Source organism: Paralichthys olivaceus, chromosome 8, assembly GCF_024713975.1.
Source record: "Paralichthys olivaceus isolate ysfri-2021 chromosome 8, ASM2471397v2, whole genome shotgun sequence".
NCBI classification, from domain to species: Eukaryota; Metazoa; Chordata; class Actinopteri; order Pleuronectiformes; family Paralichthyidae; genus Paralichthys; species Paralichthys olivaceus.
This window is the reverse complement of record NC_091100.1, coordinates 3,508,088-3,520,225: the sequence shown is the minus strand read 5'-3', so window position 1 is coordinate 3,520,225 and position 12,138 is coordinate 3,508,088. Positions and strand designations below refer to the sequence as shown.

The window sequence follows — 12,138 nt, the reverse complement described above, 5'->3', positions numbered from 1 at the left end:
AGCGTGATAAATATAATCTGACGTGTATGGATCTCACAGATGAAACAAGAGGAGAGGTCACGCAGGGTAGACAGGAGAAGAAGGAACAGAAGGCAGGATAAGAAAAGACGGAGCGGGGAGGGGGAATGTGGCGGGCGCATAAATGCTGATATAATAACTGTAAGGGCTTAAAATGCAATCTCAGCTTTGGGCTCAATAGTTGATCAGCTGCCTTTATCTTTTCTAAAGAGAAGACAGTAATGTCACGCCTATTAGTGATTGCTGAGCTTCAAAAAATAGCTTTGAGTATTACGTCCGTGCATAGAAGCCCCGCGTGCAGAGTGCTTCCTTTTAAAAGAGTGATCCAGCAGTTTTGTTTTTCACTTCCATAAAGTTCGGCGACTCGCAAGACACAGACTATAAAACAATCAGTACAGTAAAGGCCGAGATGTCCTGACTTTTAGTCCCTAAATGCAATTGATAGCATCTTTTCTTTGGGCCCTCGCTGCCTCGTAAATGCTCACATCTTTCCGATATCCAGTATAACAGGATATCTTCACAAAGCTCCCTCCACAACCTCAAAAGATTCTCACAGGCTGAGTATCACTGTCCCCGACGAGTGAACTGAAAGAAATCTGCGGCGTCCCCCTTTAAAACGCTCCACATGCTGTATCTCCATAATTACTGCATGTACCGGCTGAAGTTCTGTTTCCAGAAATAACACGAGGAAGTTGGAAGAGGTTGTTTGAAATTTTCCGACTCGGCTTTGAGGCTTCATAGTTCTGCACAATAATGATTTGCATTATAAATTTGATTCTGCTGCAAGAACTGTATCCGGCGATGTAGCGGACGGGAACCAAAACAGACAGAAGAGTAGAGACGACGAGACGAGACAGTGACGCAGGAGGAACATAGGTGGGAGAGTTCATAAATACATGAACGGAAAAAAAAAAAAAGAAGCCTTTCATAACCTTAATCACTGTGTGTCTGCTCTGAGGAGGGTGTGGGAGTCTGAGTTTGATTTCCTCGGCCTGGTGATTGGAAGAGAGTCTGAATTTGATTTCGCCCACCCCTCTCACTGACTTCCCGGGTATCTGCCACTCTTACGTCACCCTGTTTCTCCCGTTTCTCCTCTTGCTCCCTCCCGCCGCCATCAAGCTGGGCTTGTCGCCCCGTGGCCCCGAGAAGTGACGGAGTGGCCTTTGTCAGGAGCTGAGGAATAGACTCATGTAGCATCTGACTCAGCCGACCTCAGGATAACCCAGACACACTCGCACGCTGTCACATACTCACTCTGGGATTCTGATGGAGGAGGAGATATTAGTGTGTGTTGTCCTCGGAACATTCAACCAGCATATGTTCGGCACGTGACACACCAGACACTACTCTTCTCAAAAGCTTTTAAAAAAACACATTGAGACACCGACTCCTGTTGTGCGTTTGTTCGGTGACAACATTTGTGTTAATATTTTTTGTGCGTGTGCGTCTTTGTTTCATTGAGTTCGTTCCCTAATCATCTTCCCTCCCTTCCAGATGTTTCCGTTCCACATCACTGACTCTTAAATGAGAGCCCGCTGCTGATCTTTCTGTGCAAGTGTGTTTGTTTTGTGTGTGCGTGCGTGTGTGTGTGTGTGTGTGTGTGTGTGTGTGTGTGTTTGCTTGCTCCAGGTCCCATCCCAGTTGTTCTGTGGCGCGTCTAATTGGAGGTATTTTAGGGTCCCTGGAGAGTGTGTGTTGTGGAATCTGTGGTGTGTGTGCAGGCATGTCTGTGTGTGTGTGTGTTTATTTTTGCATCATTAGAAAGCTTAAACATAAAGAATCCTGTGTTGTCAGGTTGTCTCCAGCACTGCAGCTGTCGTGATGAGATCAAGTTGTTGATTGCATGACGATGTGTTGATTGCATTTTGCTGCGTTACGTCTCGACAGGCTTTAAAGACAAAACGTGTGACAGCTCCTCATTAAAACGTCTCAGAACAACCAGACCTATGTTATATATGTTGTTGACATGTTAACTTTCCAACAACGATCCAAGCGAGAAATCCACAATTATTACTCAAGGTGACGGGACGTTTCATTTTGGTCTCCCTTTAATTGCGTCATGGCTTTGCTCGCCTCCACTGTAACTGTAAATTACCGTGAACATGATTTGCGCCTGAAGTGCACAGGGTAGCTTTTCATCAACAACAACTCCCATGATTCCATGTTTCAGAAAGTTGTCAAACACGGACTTGTCTCATTGTTTGATTGAGAGACCCCCCCCTGCGGCTGAAGTTACATATCGTACCCTTAAGGAACAGCACAGAAACCCTCTAACCCACGTGGCAGCATAACGTCTGTGGAACACTCTGCCACAGTTTGCTCTACTCCGTCTGCAGCTCCAGTGTTTGATAGGGAATACGTCCCAAGAGGTTTGAGTCAAACCCGTGAGAAAGGAAGAGCGTGAGACACGAGGATACTCTATCTGAGGCTTTTGGCTGGTGACCCACAAAAATAAAACTAATGCCAAATTGAAAACTGTATAAACTCGCCGCCCCTGAGAGAAGCACAGGTGTGTGTGCTGAGTGGTGACACAAAATCTTTTCCCTTCCCTCTCAGATGACTGCTCTTAATTAATTACCAGCAGAATCTATGGCACTGTTAGGAAGCAGCTGCCAATTATTATTTAACAGCAAGATAAAATGGCTCAAAGATTTTAAAGATGTGCACAGATGCTGTTTTTTTTTCCTTTTAGTTACTGTATATCATTTCTTTTTTTTGGGTTGGTGCTAAACTGCAGCTGATCAGAGGAACACGTGACAGATGATATTAATCACAGTGATGGCATTTTCAAAAGAGTTGGGACGGAAGAAACCGAGGAAGCTGCTTGTGATCCAAAAAAGAACAAAGAGCCACTCGATTAAGCTGTTGAATGTGTTTAATGACACTCAGAGGCTGAGAGAATGTTGCAGACTGAAGAAAGTAAAATAGGTTTTTATTGGGAAATTGTTTGAAAAAGTGATGAGAGCCTTAATCAGATCAGAACAGAAATACTTTACTGAAATGTCTTTTGTTACAGTCGCTCCAAGAGTAGAAATATGAGCATACAATATTAAAAAGAAATATAAAATATATACAATATCTGCATAAAGGAGTAATCTTGATAGATTTGGTTAAAAAAATCGAATTCTGTACCTTATGGAAACATTTAGTGTTGAATATTTGTATATTTGATGAACTGTGTTAAATATTTCTAAAACAGTTTCAAAGATTCAATGCTAATTGCTGTTTTTTGTTGCTACTAGAATCAAATGACTAGAAATATAATTATTATAAGCAGCTAATTGGAGGAATGTTTGGAAGGTGGACCGGTCGATGCAGTCTCCAGTTGGTTTGGGGAGATTTTTGTTTCACGCTGCTTATTGAGCAAAGTACAGACATTTAAAAGTGAAACCTTGGATTTGGAGAAATTGTTATGAACATGTTTTGGGGAGAATGTATAAACCAAATGATATTTTTTTTCGGGACTGGTTTCAGTCGATACACAGAACTCTGTACTCTGATCAGCACAGCAGCCGTCATGCCCGGCTCTGACTGCGCTGAAGAGTTAAAGCGAAAAAGAACGAGCAGCATTCAACAAGCTCTGAAACTTATTTTGCTCCTGTTATTTGTGCAAACCGTTGGTTCATGACAGTCAGATACAGCACCTGCAGCGGAAAACTGATTTAAACTTGTTCTGTTGAAAATACTGTTATGAGACAAAGGAAAACACCACCGACGCTGCAGTGTGTGCACGCTCACTCCCAAATAACTGCACATTTCTGCACAACAGCCCCTCATTTTGGGACCATCTGTGGCCGGATGTATTAACTTGGAGGAGAGTTGTTGTTGTGGCTCATTAAAGAAATGAACCTTGTTGTCAGTTGTTGCTAAAGTAAAATGGCTCAAACGTTCAATGTTACGTGTGCGTTGCTTTATCCAACAGCACAGGACATACTTCCTTCGGCCTTTTTTAAATGCAGCATTGAGTTAGAATATTTGAATTGTGGGACGCTGGCCTCCAATGCCAGACATTTTTTAATAGTTGGATAATCTGTTGTATTGTGTGAAGAAACTCTCAGCCCTTCAAAACTGAGATTGCATAGGAAGCCTGTATTCAAGCCGTCTTAAGGCTGGTTATGTAGATAACCAGCGTGAAGGTCACTTCACAGAATCACTGGTGCAGTAAATTGCATGTAAACCTTGAAGAATCTGTAGGATGGAGTCAGAGTATTTTTCTGAAATGGTTATATCTATAACTTGTATCTGGTGCCTGGCGGGTTACTTTGAAACATCTAACCTTGTGTGAGGACACATTAGGATAACAATGATCTCCTTTGTATTGTGAGTCTGGTGATTTGAAGTCTACAGATGTGGAGCTCACATGCACGATCAGACAAATAGGCACTAATACTCAGTGGTTTTGTTAAAAGGACTTGGCTAATGAATCAGTGCTTTGATTAATTCCTGCTACAACTGGTTGTGTCTGGAGTTATTATATTCAATATTTCAGCAGCAGAGGGATCAGACGTCTCTCTGCTGATCCCCATCTCTTTTCTCTGTCTGTTACCTTTGTCTCTCTCGTTTCTGTCTCTCCCGGTCTCCTCTCGCTTTCTCACTCGGTCTAATGAGGCTTCTCTGTGGTTCTATAATTAAAACCCCAGTGTACAGACAGAGAGATGGTGCGATGGAGGGACGGACAGGAAACTCACTCGCGGACCGTGTCAGTACAAGAAGTGTGCATCGCTGTGTGTGGCTGCGTGTGCACGATCAACTCGTTCCACCCAGTTACGGATTTAATTGCAAGCGTGTTTTACAGCATGATGAGAAAGATTAAGACGGATGCCCATGTACGTGGCTTTGACAGCATTTTGCCAGCGAACGCCCACTCAAACGTTCTTCAGATCCTCCTCCATTCACGAAGACAACGGTCAATAGATAAAAAGGAGGCAACAGAAAAGGAAAGTGGTGAGAGAGGTGTCCGGTGGGAGAGGAGCCGGGCAAAAAGTCTCAGACGGTGGATGTAACAAGTTCCGAAGAATCAATGATCAAGCAGAGGCTGTGGATGTAAAGAGGCCAGAGAAGGTTACAGGGAAAGTCTGAAAGTTTTGCTCTGACTTGTTGTTGGTGTGTGAGCAGTAACGGTCAAAGTGGAGGGATGTAGTTGTAGTTGAGCATCTTTGTTTCATTCAAGCAACACAATTCACACGTAGAAAGCTGCACAGTTAGTTCTATACATACTTTTATTTGTGGGTCCGAACTTCATGCCCGTCCAATATCTCTGTGGTGTCCTCGTGTCTGCAGGAGTTTTCTCTGGCTTCCTCCCTCAGACTGTACTTGTGCAGATGGGTGTTTGGTGATTGGATGTATGAGTGAGCGGTTGTTGGTCTCGGTACGTCTCCCTGCCGTGGTGACTCGTCCAGGGTGCACAGCCGCTCTCTGTTTGATGTCAGTGTGGACGGGTGAGATGAACAGTCATCAGCGAACACCAACTTCCTGCAGCGTGCATATATATGTACTTTATGCTAAGCTAAGCAATAATGTGAAACTTTACATTATTGTTTTATTTCAATAAACATTACTTTCAGAAGCAACTTCATATTTCACGGTGACAGCCACAGATTTCAGATAGTCAGGCCGGATTAATTATTGACCATTAGATTGCTCTTCTTGAACTTAAATAAAAACTTAAACGTACTTTTTTAAGACACATGTTTGGCTAACGCACGAATAAAGGTTGATTCACCTGAGTCTGCTTACAGCATTAATTCAGCCCTTGATTTTATTGGAGACAGAGGGCGCAGGGAGGTTATAGTTACGAGACAACTTATGTTTTAATTAATGTTCAGTGGTGTAAAGGCAGACCCTGACTCAAACCTTGAGAGTGTGTGTGTGTGTGTGTGTGTGTGTGTGTGAGAATGAAGCAGATGGAAGAATTTGCGTTGATAGGTTTGTTCGGGGGAGAAGTGCAGCAGAAGGAGGATGAAATAATGGGCTGCCTGTGCGGAGGATGCAGTCGGAAATGTAGTTGACGTACCGTCTAAGCCGACTAATGCACATCTCCAGACAAATACTGTGTGCAGATATCGTCTCAGCTCCCTTAAGGGGATGAAATGCACGAGCACACGCGAAGCACACGCAGGAAGCTGAATGAGGTGTCAAGTGTGCAGATAAGTAGCGTGGTGCTCATGGTTTTAATGATCCTGCCAGTCACAAGGCTGTCCTTATTGCTACCTCGCTGTACACCCTGCAATCCAACACTGTGTGTGTGTGTGTGTGTGTCACTGAGTGTGCATGATCGTTAATATTCTGAATATGAGTTTTGTACCAGCTAACAACTCAGTTTCTCCTCCTTGTGCACTAGTTGTGTTTTATTTTGAAACTCATCACTGTGTGAGAAAGCGTGAGACGGAGCGACCCAACGGGATACGCTGTTCATTTGCCAGCACACACTGACTACATTCAGTTTTCATAGCCACGTTTCAGAGGATCCAGAATACAAAACGAAATATTACTGCTCATGCAAACACACTCATTCTCTTTGTGTGTCTGCACTTCCTGCTAGGTGTGATGGGGTATTTGGTGGAGCAGGCCAGGCAGCAGATGCTAATTTGAAGCAATAGATGTGGTGGAGAGAAAGATAGATGGAAAGATGGGATAGAGGGAAGACAGGAAAGATAAAGGATGGGCAAATAGGAGATATGATGAGATGCTGAGGAGGGAGAGTGTGTTTAATGGCAGAGGGAAGCCAGAAGGAAGAGAGATAGGTGAGTGTGTGTTCCTCGTCGCCACCATGATGAGACCAGAAGGGAGCTGGTGGAGGTGACATTGACAAATTCAGATATTGGAATATATATTATAACCGGTGGGGGTGTCACCGTTTGTTGAGAACTGTACATACAAAGATGAAATATATTCTTTTTGTGATGATCTGTCTCAATTCAGAATTCTCACTGAATAAGCAGAACAAGCCATCGCTTCCACTCCCACTGGAGCTGTTCACAGAATCCACTGTCACTGACGTGTTTTTTGCGTTTCCCTCAGTAAACAACGCAATTCTTATTCATTAACACAAAATGTGGGGAAACTCACAACCACACTGAAGTGACGATAAGGAAACAACACCATCACGTGTTGATTTTTCAGGGGCAGCCTCTCACATGTAATAAGCAAATCCTCACTAATGCTATAGGAAACAATTTCCAAGTTTTTATTTGAAGTAAACAGCACAAACAGACCTTATATCTGAAAAAGACAGTTTTAAGATATATTGATATTGCAGTAATTACATTCCAAGAGTTTTACATTACGATCATAACATTATGTTGATTTATTGTGTGTGTGTGTGTGTGTGTGTGTGTGTGTGTGTGTGTGTGTGTGTGTGTGTGTGTGTGTGTGTGTGTGTGTGTGTGTACCGAAGTTATTTAGGTTTACTGTGCTTCTTTCTAATCGGCCACTAAGTAACATTAAGAGATTTACCATTCATCATTAGAGCTGTATGATGATGAAAATACATCTTCGTCACTGCAAAATCAATAAGAGGGTAATAACTGTTAATGACTACACAAACAAAATCCTGCTGTGGATTGAACCTGACAGTTTATTCCTGATTGACAGAACAATCTCCATTCACCGAACTCTTCCACGTCTCCCCCCCCCCCCCCCCCCCCCCCCCCCCTCCACATCAACATAACTTTTAACAGATGTCCCTTTATATATGCCACTTAAACTTATTTATATAAGATTTATAGACACAGTAATACTTTGTATTCTCACGCCTATAAACACAAACATTTCCAGAGGATCCTGCAGAAGTCAAAGCCTTTAGATCCCAATGGATGAAGACACTTCAGTTCAAACTTATGCAGGAAAACACATTGATCCCATTTATTCATTAGTGTCTGTGTGTTGAAATGACACAATGGTCTGAAAGACTGTGTGGGTGGTTCTTTTCACTGTGCCATCTTCATTTGATAAAGCCTCGCTAAAATACAGACACTTTTAACACCCATTTGTTAATTCACAAGTAGAGCAATACATAATTGCGTGTGTGTGTGTGTGTCTTCTTCCCCCCTATGGCATACATGTGTACTTAACTTGTTTTCTTCTTGGTTTATGCACAAATGAAGAGAAGGTAGATGAGGACAGAGAGGGATCGGGTACCAGAGAGCGTCAAAGAAAACAGCAGAGCGTTGAGCGAGTTCGAAATTGGGAAAGCTTTGAGGGTGATGGAGATGGATAGGGAGGAAGAAAGAAGCAGAGTGTAAAAGTTGAAGATTGAGAGGGGATGCTGAAAACAGGAATAGATCAACAGGATTTTTAATCCAAATATAGTTTCCTCCCCTCTCTGTAACTCCCCGCCACCCCCCCCCCCCCTCCCACCTTCCTGGAGTGATTGAAAGAAAGGAGGAGATGTGTGTGTGTGTGTGTTTATTACACTCACACACACACACCTACATTACAGCCCTCTGAGAGACAGACAGACAGATGATGTCCATTACCCGTCGTGTGCTGTACGGAGCCAGGTGGAACAGGTTCAGCAAGACCTCACAGATCCATCGCTGTTCTAATGAATCTGTTAAAGCCAGACCCGACAAATCCATCTCTGAGCCACTCAATCTATTTGGCTATTAATCAGATATAGGCCTGAACTCTTCTTGCCCCAGTGAGTGATCGCTTTACATATAAACACAGACGTAAAGACTCGGGCACAGAAACACTGATAAATGTGGACATCAAGTGAGTTAGACTGAGATCGTGAGACCGAGATCTGCTGTTCTTTGTTTCGGCAATTCAGTAATTAGTGTATTTTGATACTTGCCAAAAATAGAAAACTTGGATACTTTGCTGATTTGTCTCAATTTCATTCTTTATTCAGTTATAAGGGGAAAGTAAATAGATTATGTGAGTGAGCAACAATTGTCATTAATATGATCAATGGAAGCTGCTCCTCTCAGTGAAAGGCCCCGACCCATGAGAGGAATTGGCCGGACAACAAAACCACATCAGAGCTGCAGATGGTCAATAACCAGCAACAGTTTGTTTTCTGGAAACTTGAAGTCAGTCAAATAAGTTGCAAACAAAACGGTGCCACAACATCACTTTTTAATTAATTAAAAGGAAGTTTGAAAGGATCACCTCTTTGTCTGAACATTTTGTGTTGCTCTCACATCCTATAGACTGTTACACACATTACAGTGGTTGATCCTTTTCTAAAAAATATTCCTCCATGAACGTAGGACTGAGTCTGTTTCAATCTCATCTCCTTTAATTTTTGCATTTTTACACCATTTATCTCAGGAATTAGTCAGTGTCCTAAACCATGCAACTATGCAAATATTGATGGGAACTATTGCCAAGCATGATGTGGTCACTCAGTTGTTTTCTGCTTCCTGGCAGCAAAGAACAAATCTGTGGATGTGTGTAACAAATGTTTCTGTGTGTGTTTCATTGTCCTGTCTTTGTACGTTTCAATGATTATATTAGTAATCCTATTATTAGCCTACGGGAGGCGCTATAAATCATTTCAGGACAAATAATCTCAAAAACATTTTCCCCCCCTGTAACACAGACCTTGAAGTCCTGGGCTCTCTGTGATTTATTGCTCTCTTGTCAGCGTGATGGGATCTATGTGCGTCTTGCATTTGCAGTGATGTTAATTGAACTGTCCTGTTACCCACTGAACTGGAATACACAGGCCTCGCTGTGTTGTTGTTAAAGTGAACTGAATGTAATTAAATTGATCCCTGCTGAAGCAAATATTTAGACTAAAGACGCCTTTAGAAAACAACAAAGTTCAGTCTAATATTGGTTTCCCTCTGTGTGAGACGGCACAGTGTCAGTTTCAGGGCCGTCGCCAGGTGGGATGAATGGATGGTAAATTGTTTTTAAAAAATTTAAAAAATGTAAATACATTAGGAAGCTAATTTAAATGCACTGGTGTCTCATTCTTTTATGAACATGTAGCAGAACAATAAACAAGCGTCGACCTCATCACCGGCAGGTTGTGAATCATTCAATAGCTGCCACAGTTACATGTAAGTTTTGTGTGTAAGGTAAATTTGACAATACTAGCAACAGCATTATGTTATCTTGTGTTCTGCATCGTTACATGTTGTATTGTGATTGGTTGGTCTGTAAAAGACTCTACTCTAAACAGGATGTTGTAGCAACAATCACAATATTTTATTTATTTATAATCTGACAGTTTCCATCCTCCCGGGATTGAGCTGGACTGGTCTCATCGAGAGATGAAAACTCCAAAGCTAACACCTGCTCCGTCAAACAGTTGTGGCAACGGGCGACAAAGCTGCAGCACTGTTCACATCTGCTCTTTCTGTTACATATAAGAGAGGTTGTACTCCAAACAGAGTTTTAGCACGACTGGCCTCATGCAGTGCCGCTGCAGCTTTGTATATCGTGAGTGAAGCATTGTACCAAGTTGCAGCAAAGGTGCGCAATGCTGTAGCGCTGGTCCAATCCAATGCTAGTGTGACTTTGTGCAAAGCATCTGCAGCAATGTACAAATCTACTGAAGCACTGGAGTCATCCTCTAGAGCTGTAGCATTGAGGGCAGTAGTGTTAAACACAGCAACATCATCACAGGCCTGGTGCAGTTCTACTGAGCAGTCATACAGAGCGTCTGCAGCTTCAGAAAGGTTGCACACAGCTGCAGCACTGGTCTCTTCCATTGTATCACCTGAAAAAATAGAGGCGGGGCAGGTCCTTCTCAGTTCTGCTGCAGCCTTATTCACAGCGCGTGCAGCGTTATTGAAAGCCGTAGCAACTTGGGACACAGCTGCAGTACTGGTTGTATCCATTGATGCTGCAACGTCTAACAGACTCTTCACAGTTTTAGTAATGGCGGTGCCTACAAGGACACCAAGGGTCAGGAAGGGCATGTTGCTGGGTTTTGTTCCTTTCTGAATATGTGGGGATCAGAATGAAGAAAAAATCAGCTTCTCTTGTTTTGCGCCTCTGCTAATGAGCCTAATGACCATACAATGTCAATGGTAAAGTACCAAAGGCATGAATGGTCAAAGGCATGAAAGGATCAATGGCACGGAGGATCATTGGCATGGTGATGTCATGTTGTTATATGGTGCTAAACAAATGCATTGAATTCATTGACTCCTGTGCTTTTCTGCAGTGAGTCAGGACTGTCACACAGGATGAGAAGAGTATTGATGTTAATCTAACTGGTGTGAATAATAACAATAATAATAATACTACATTTAATGCATATGGTCCTTTTCACAGCTTGAAATGCAGCTCAAGGTTTTTAAGATAAAACAGAACAGAAGCTTAAAAACAGAACCGAAAATTGAACCGTGAAACCAAATCATTCCAGAAAAGAAAACGAGAATGGCGCTAGAGCTTTTTCTTATATCACATGAATTATAAATATAATTTATATTATTTTATAATAAATTATAAATAAAATTGATGTGCTTCACTCCATGCAGTGCCTTGCCAACTGGGGCATGTGTGCCACATTTGGCAAGGCACCCATAATAACAATAATCCCAATTTATACTGTGTACTGCTGCATCACAGCATCAGCTTCTTCAAGGGAGTTTCCCCAAAGGGCATCAGTAAATTCTTAGTACAGTATTGATGTTTTTATTCTGCTCCAAAGACTGTGGGTTTGTGAGCGAGTGTCTTAGGCTTCAAGGAAGTGCCCAAGGAAATGCCAGGACATGTAACCCTCCATTGATCTGTCACATTCCTCCAGGCCTCGTCCCTACATTTGCTGGCCTGTAGTAAATGAATGGACTGTGTCAAAGCAGAAGCTGCACAGGGAGCAGTGGATGCCTCGCTAGAAAACCACTCGTTTCTAAAGGAGGCACCTATAAATTCTGTATCCTCTTACTATGTGCGCCTACTTAGTTATGCCGAGGGTCTCTTAGGCACAGTGCTTTGAGTCTGTGGGACAAAGTGAAGCGATTAGAGAGAGGTGGAGAGATAAAGACGAAGAAGGAGTGCGAGATTGGGGATTACCCTGCGGCAACCTGATTTAGCAATGATGCATCTCCTGTTGTCACTTCTTCTTCTGGTAACTGATGCTGAGGTGCAGGGGAACACATGTATAGCATATGACTTGCCCTCCATCCCTATACTTGGATTATTCGTGAGTTTCTCCTG

At 42.7% G+C, this 12,138-nt stretch overlaps 1 protein-coding gene across 3 annotated transcripts in view; it reads left to right on the top strand.

Moving 5' to 3' along the window:
- The window catches only part of sdk1a (sidekick cell adhesion molecule 1a), a 221,523-nt gene that overhangs the window by 119,496 nt on the left and 89,889 nt on the right, over positions 1-12,138 (top strand). The window contains exon 1 of one of the 3 annotated variants that reach the window (XM_069530413.1): positions 11,112-11,195. The exons of the other annotated variants lie outside the window; for them this stretch is intronic. The gene's annotated coding sequence lies outside the window, so the exon portion shown is untranslated. Of the gene's footprint in view, positions 1-11,111; positions 11,196-12,138 lie in introns of those variants that run through there. 3 annotated transcript variants of the gene reach the window in all.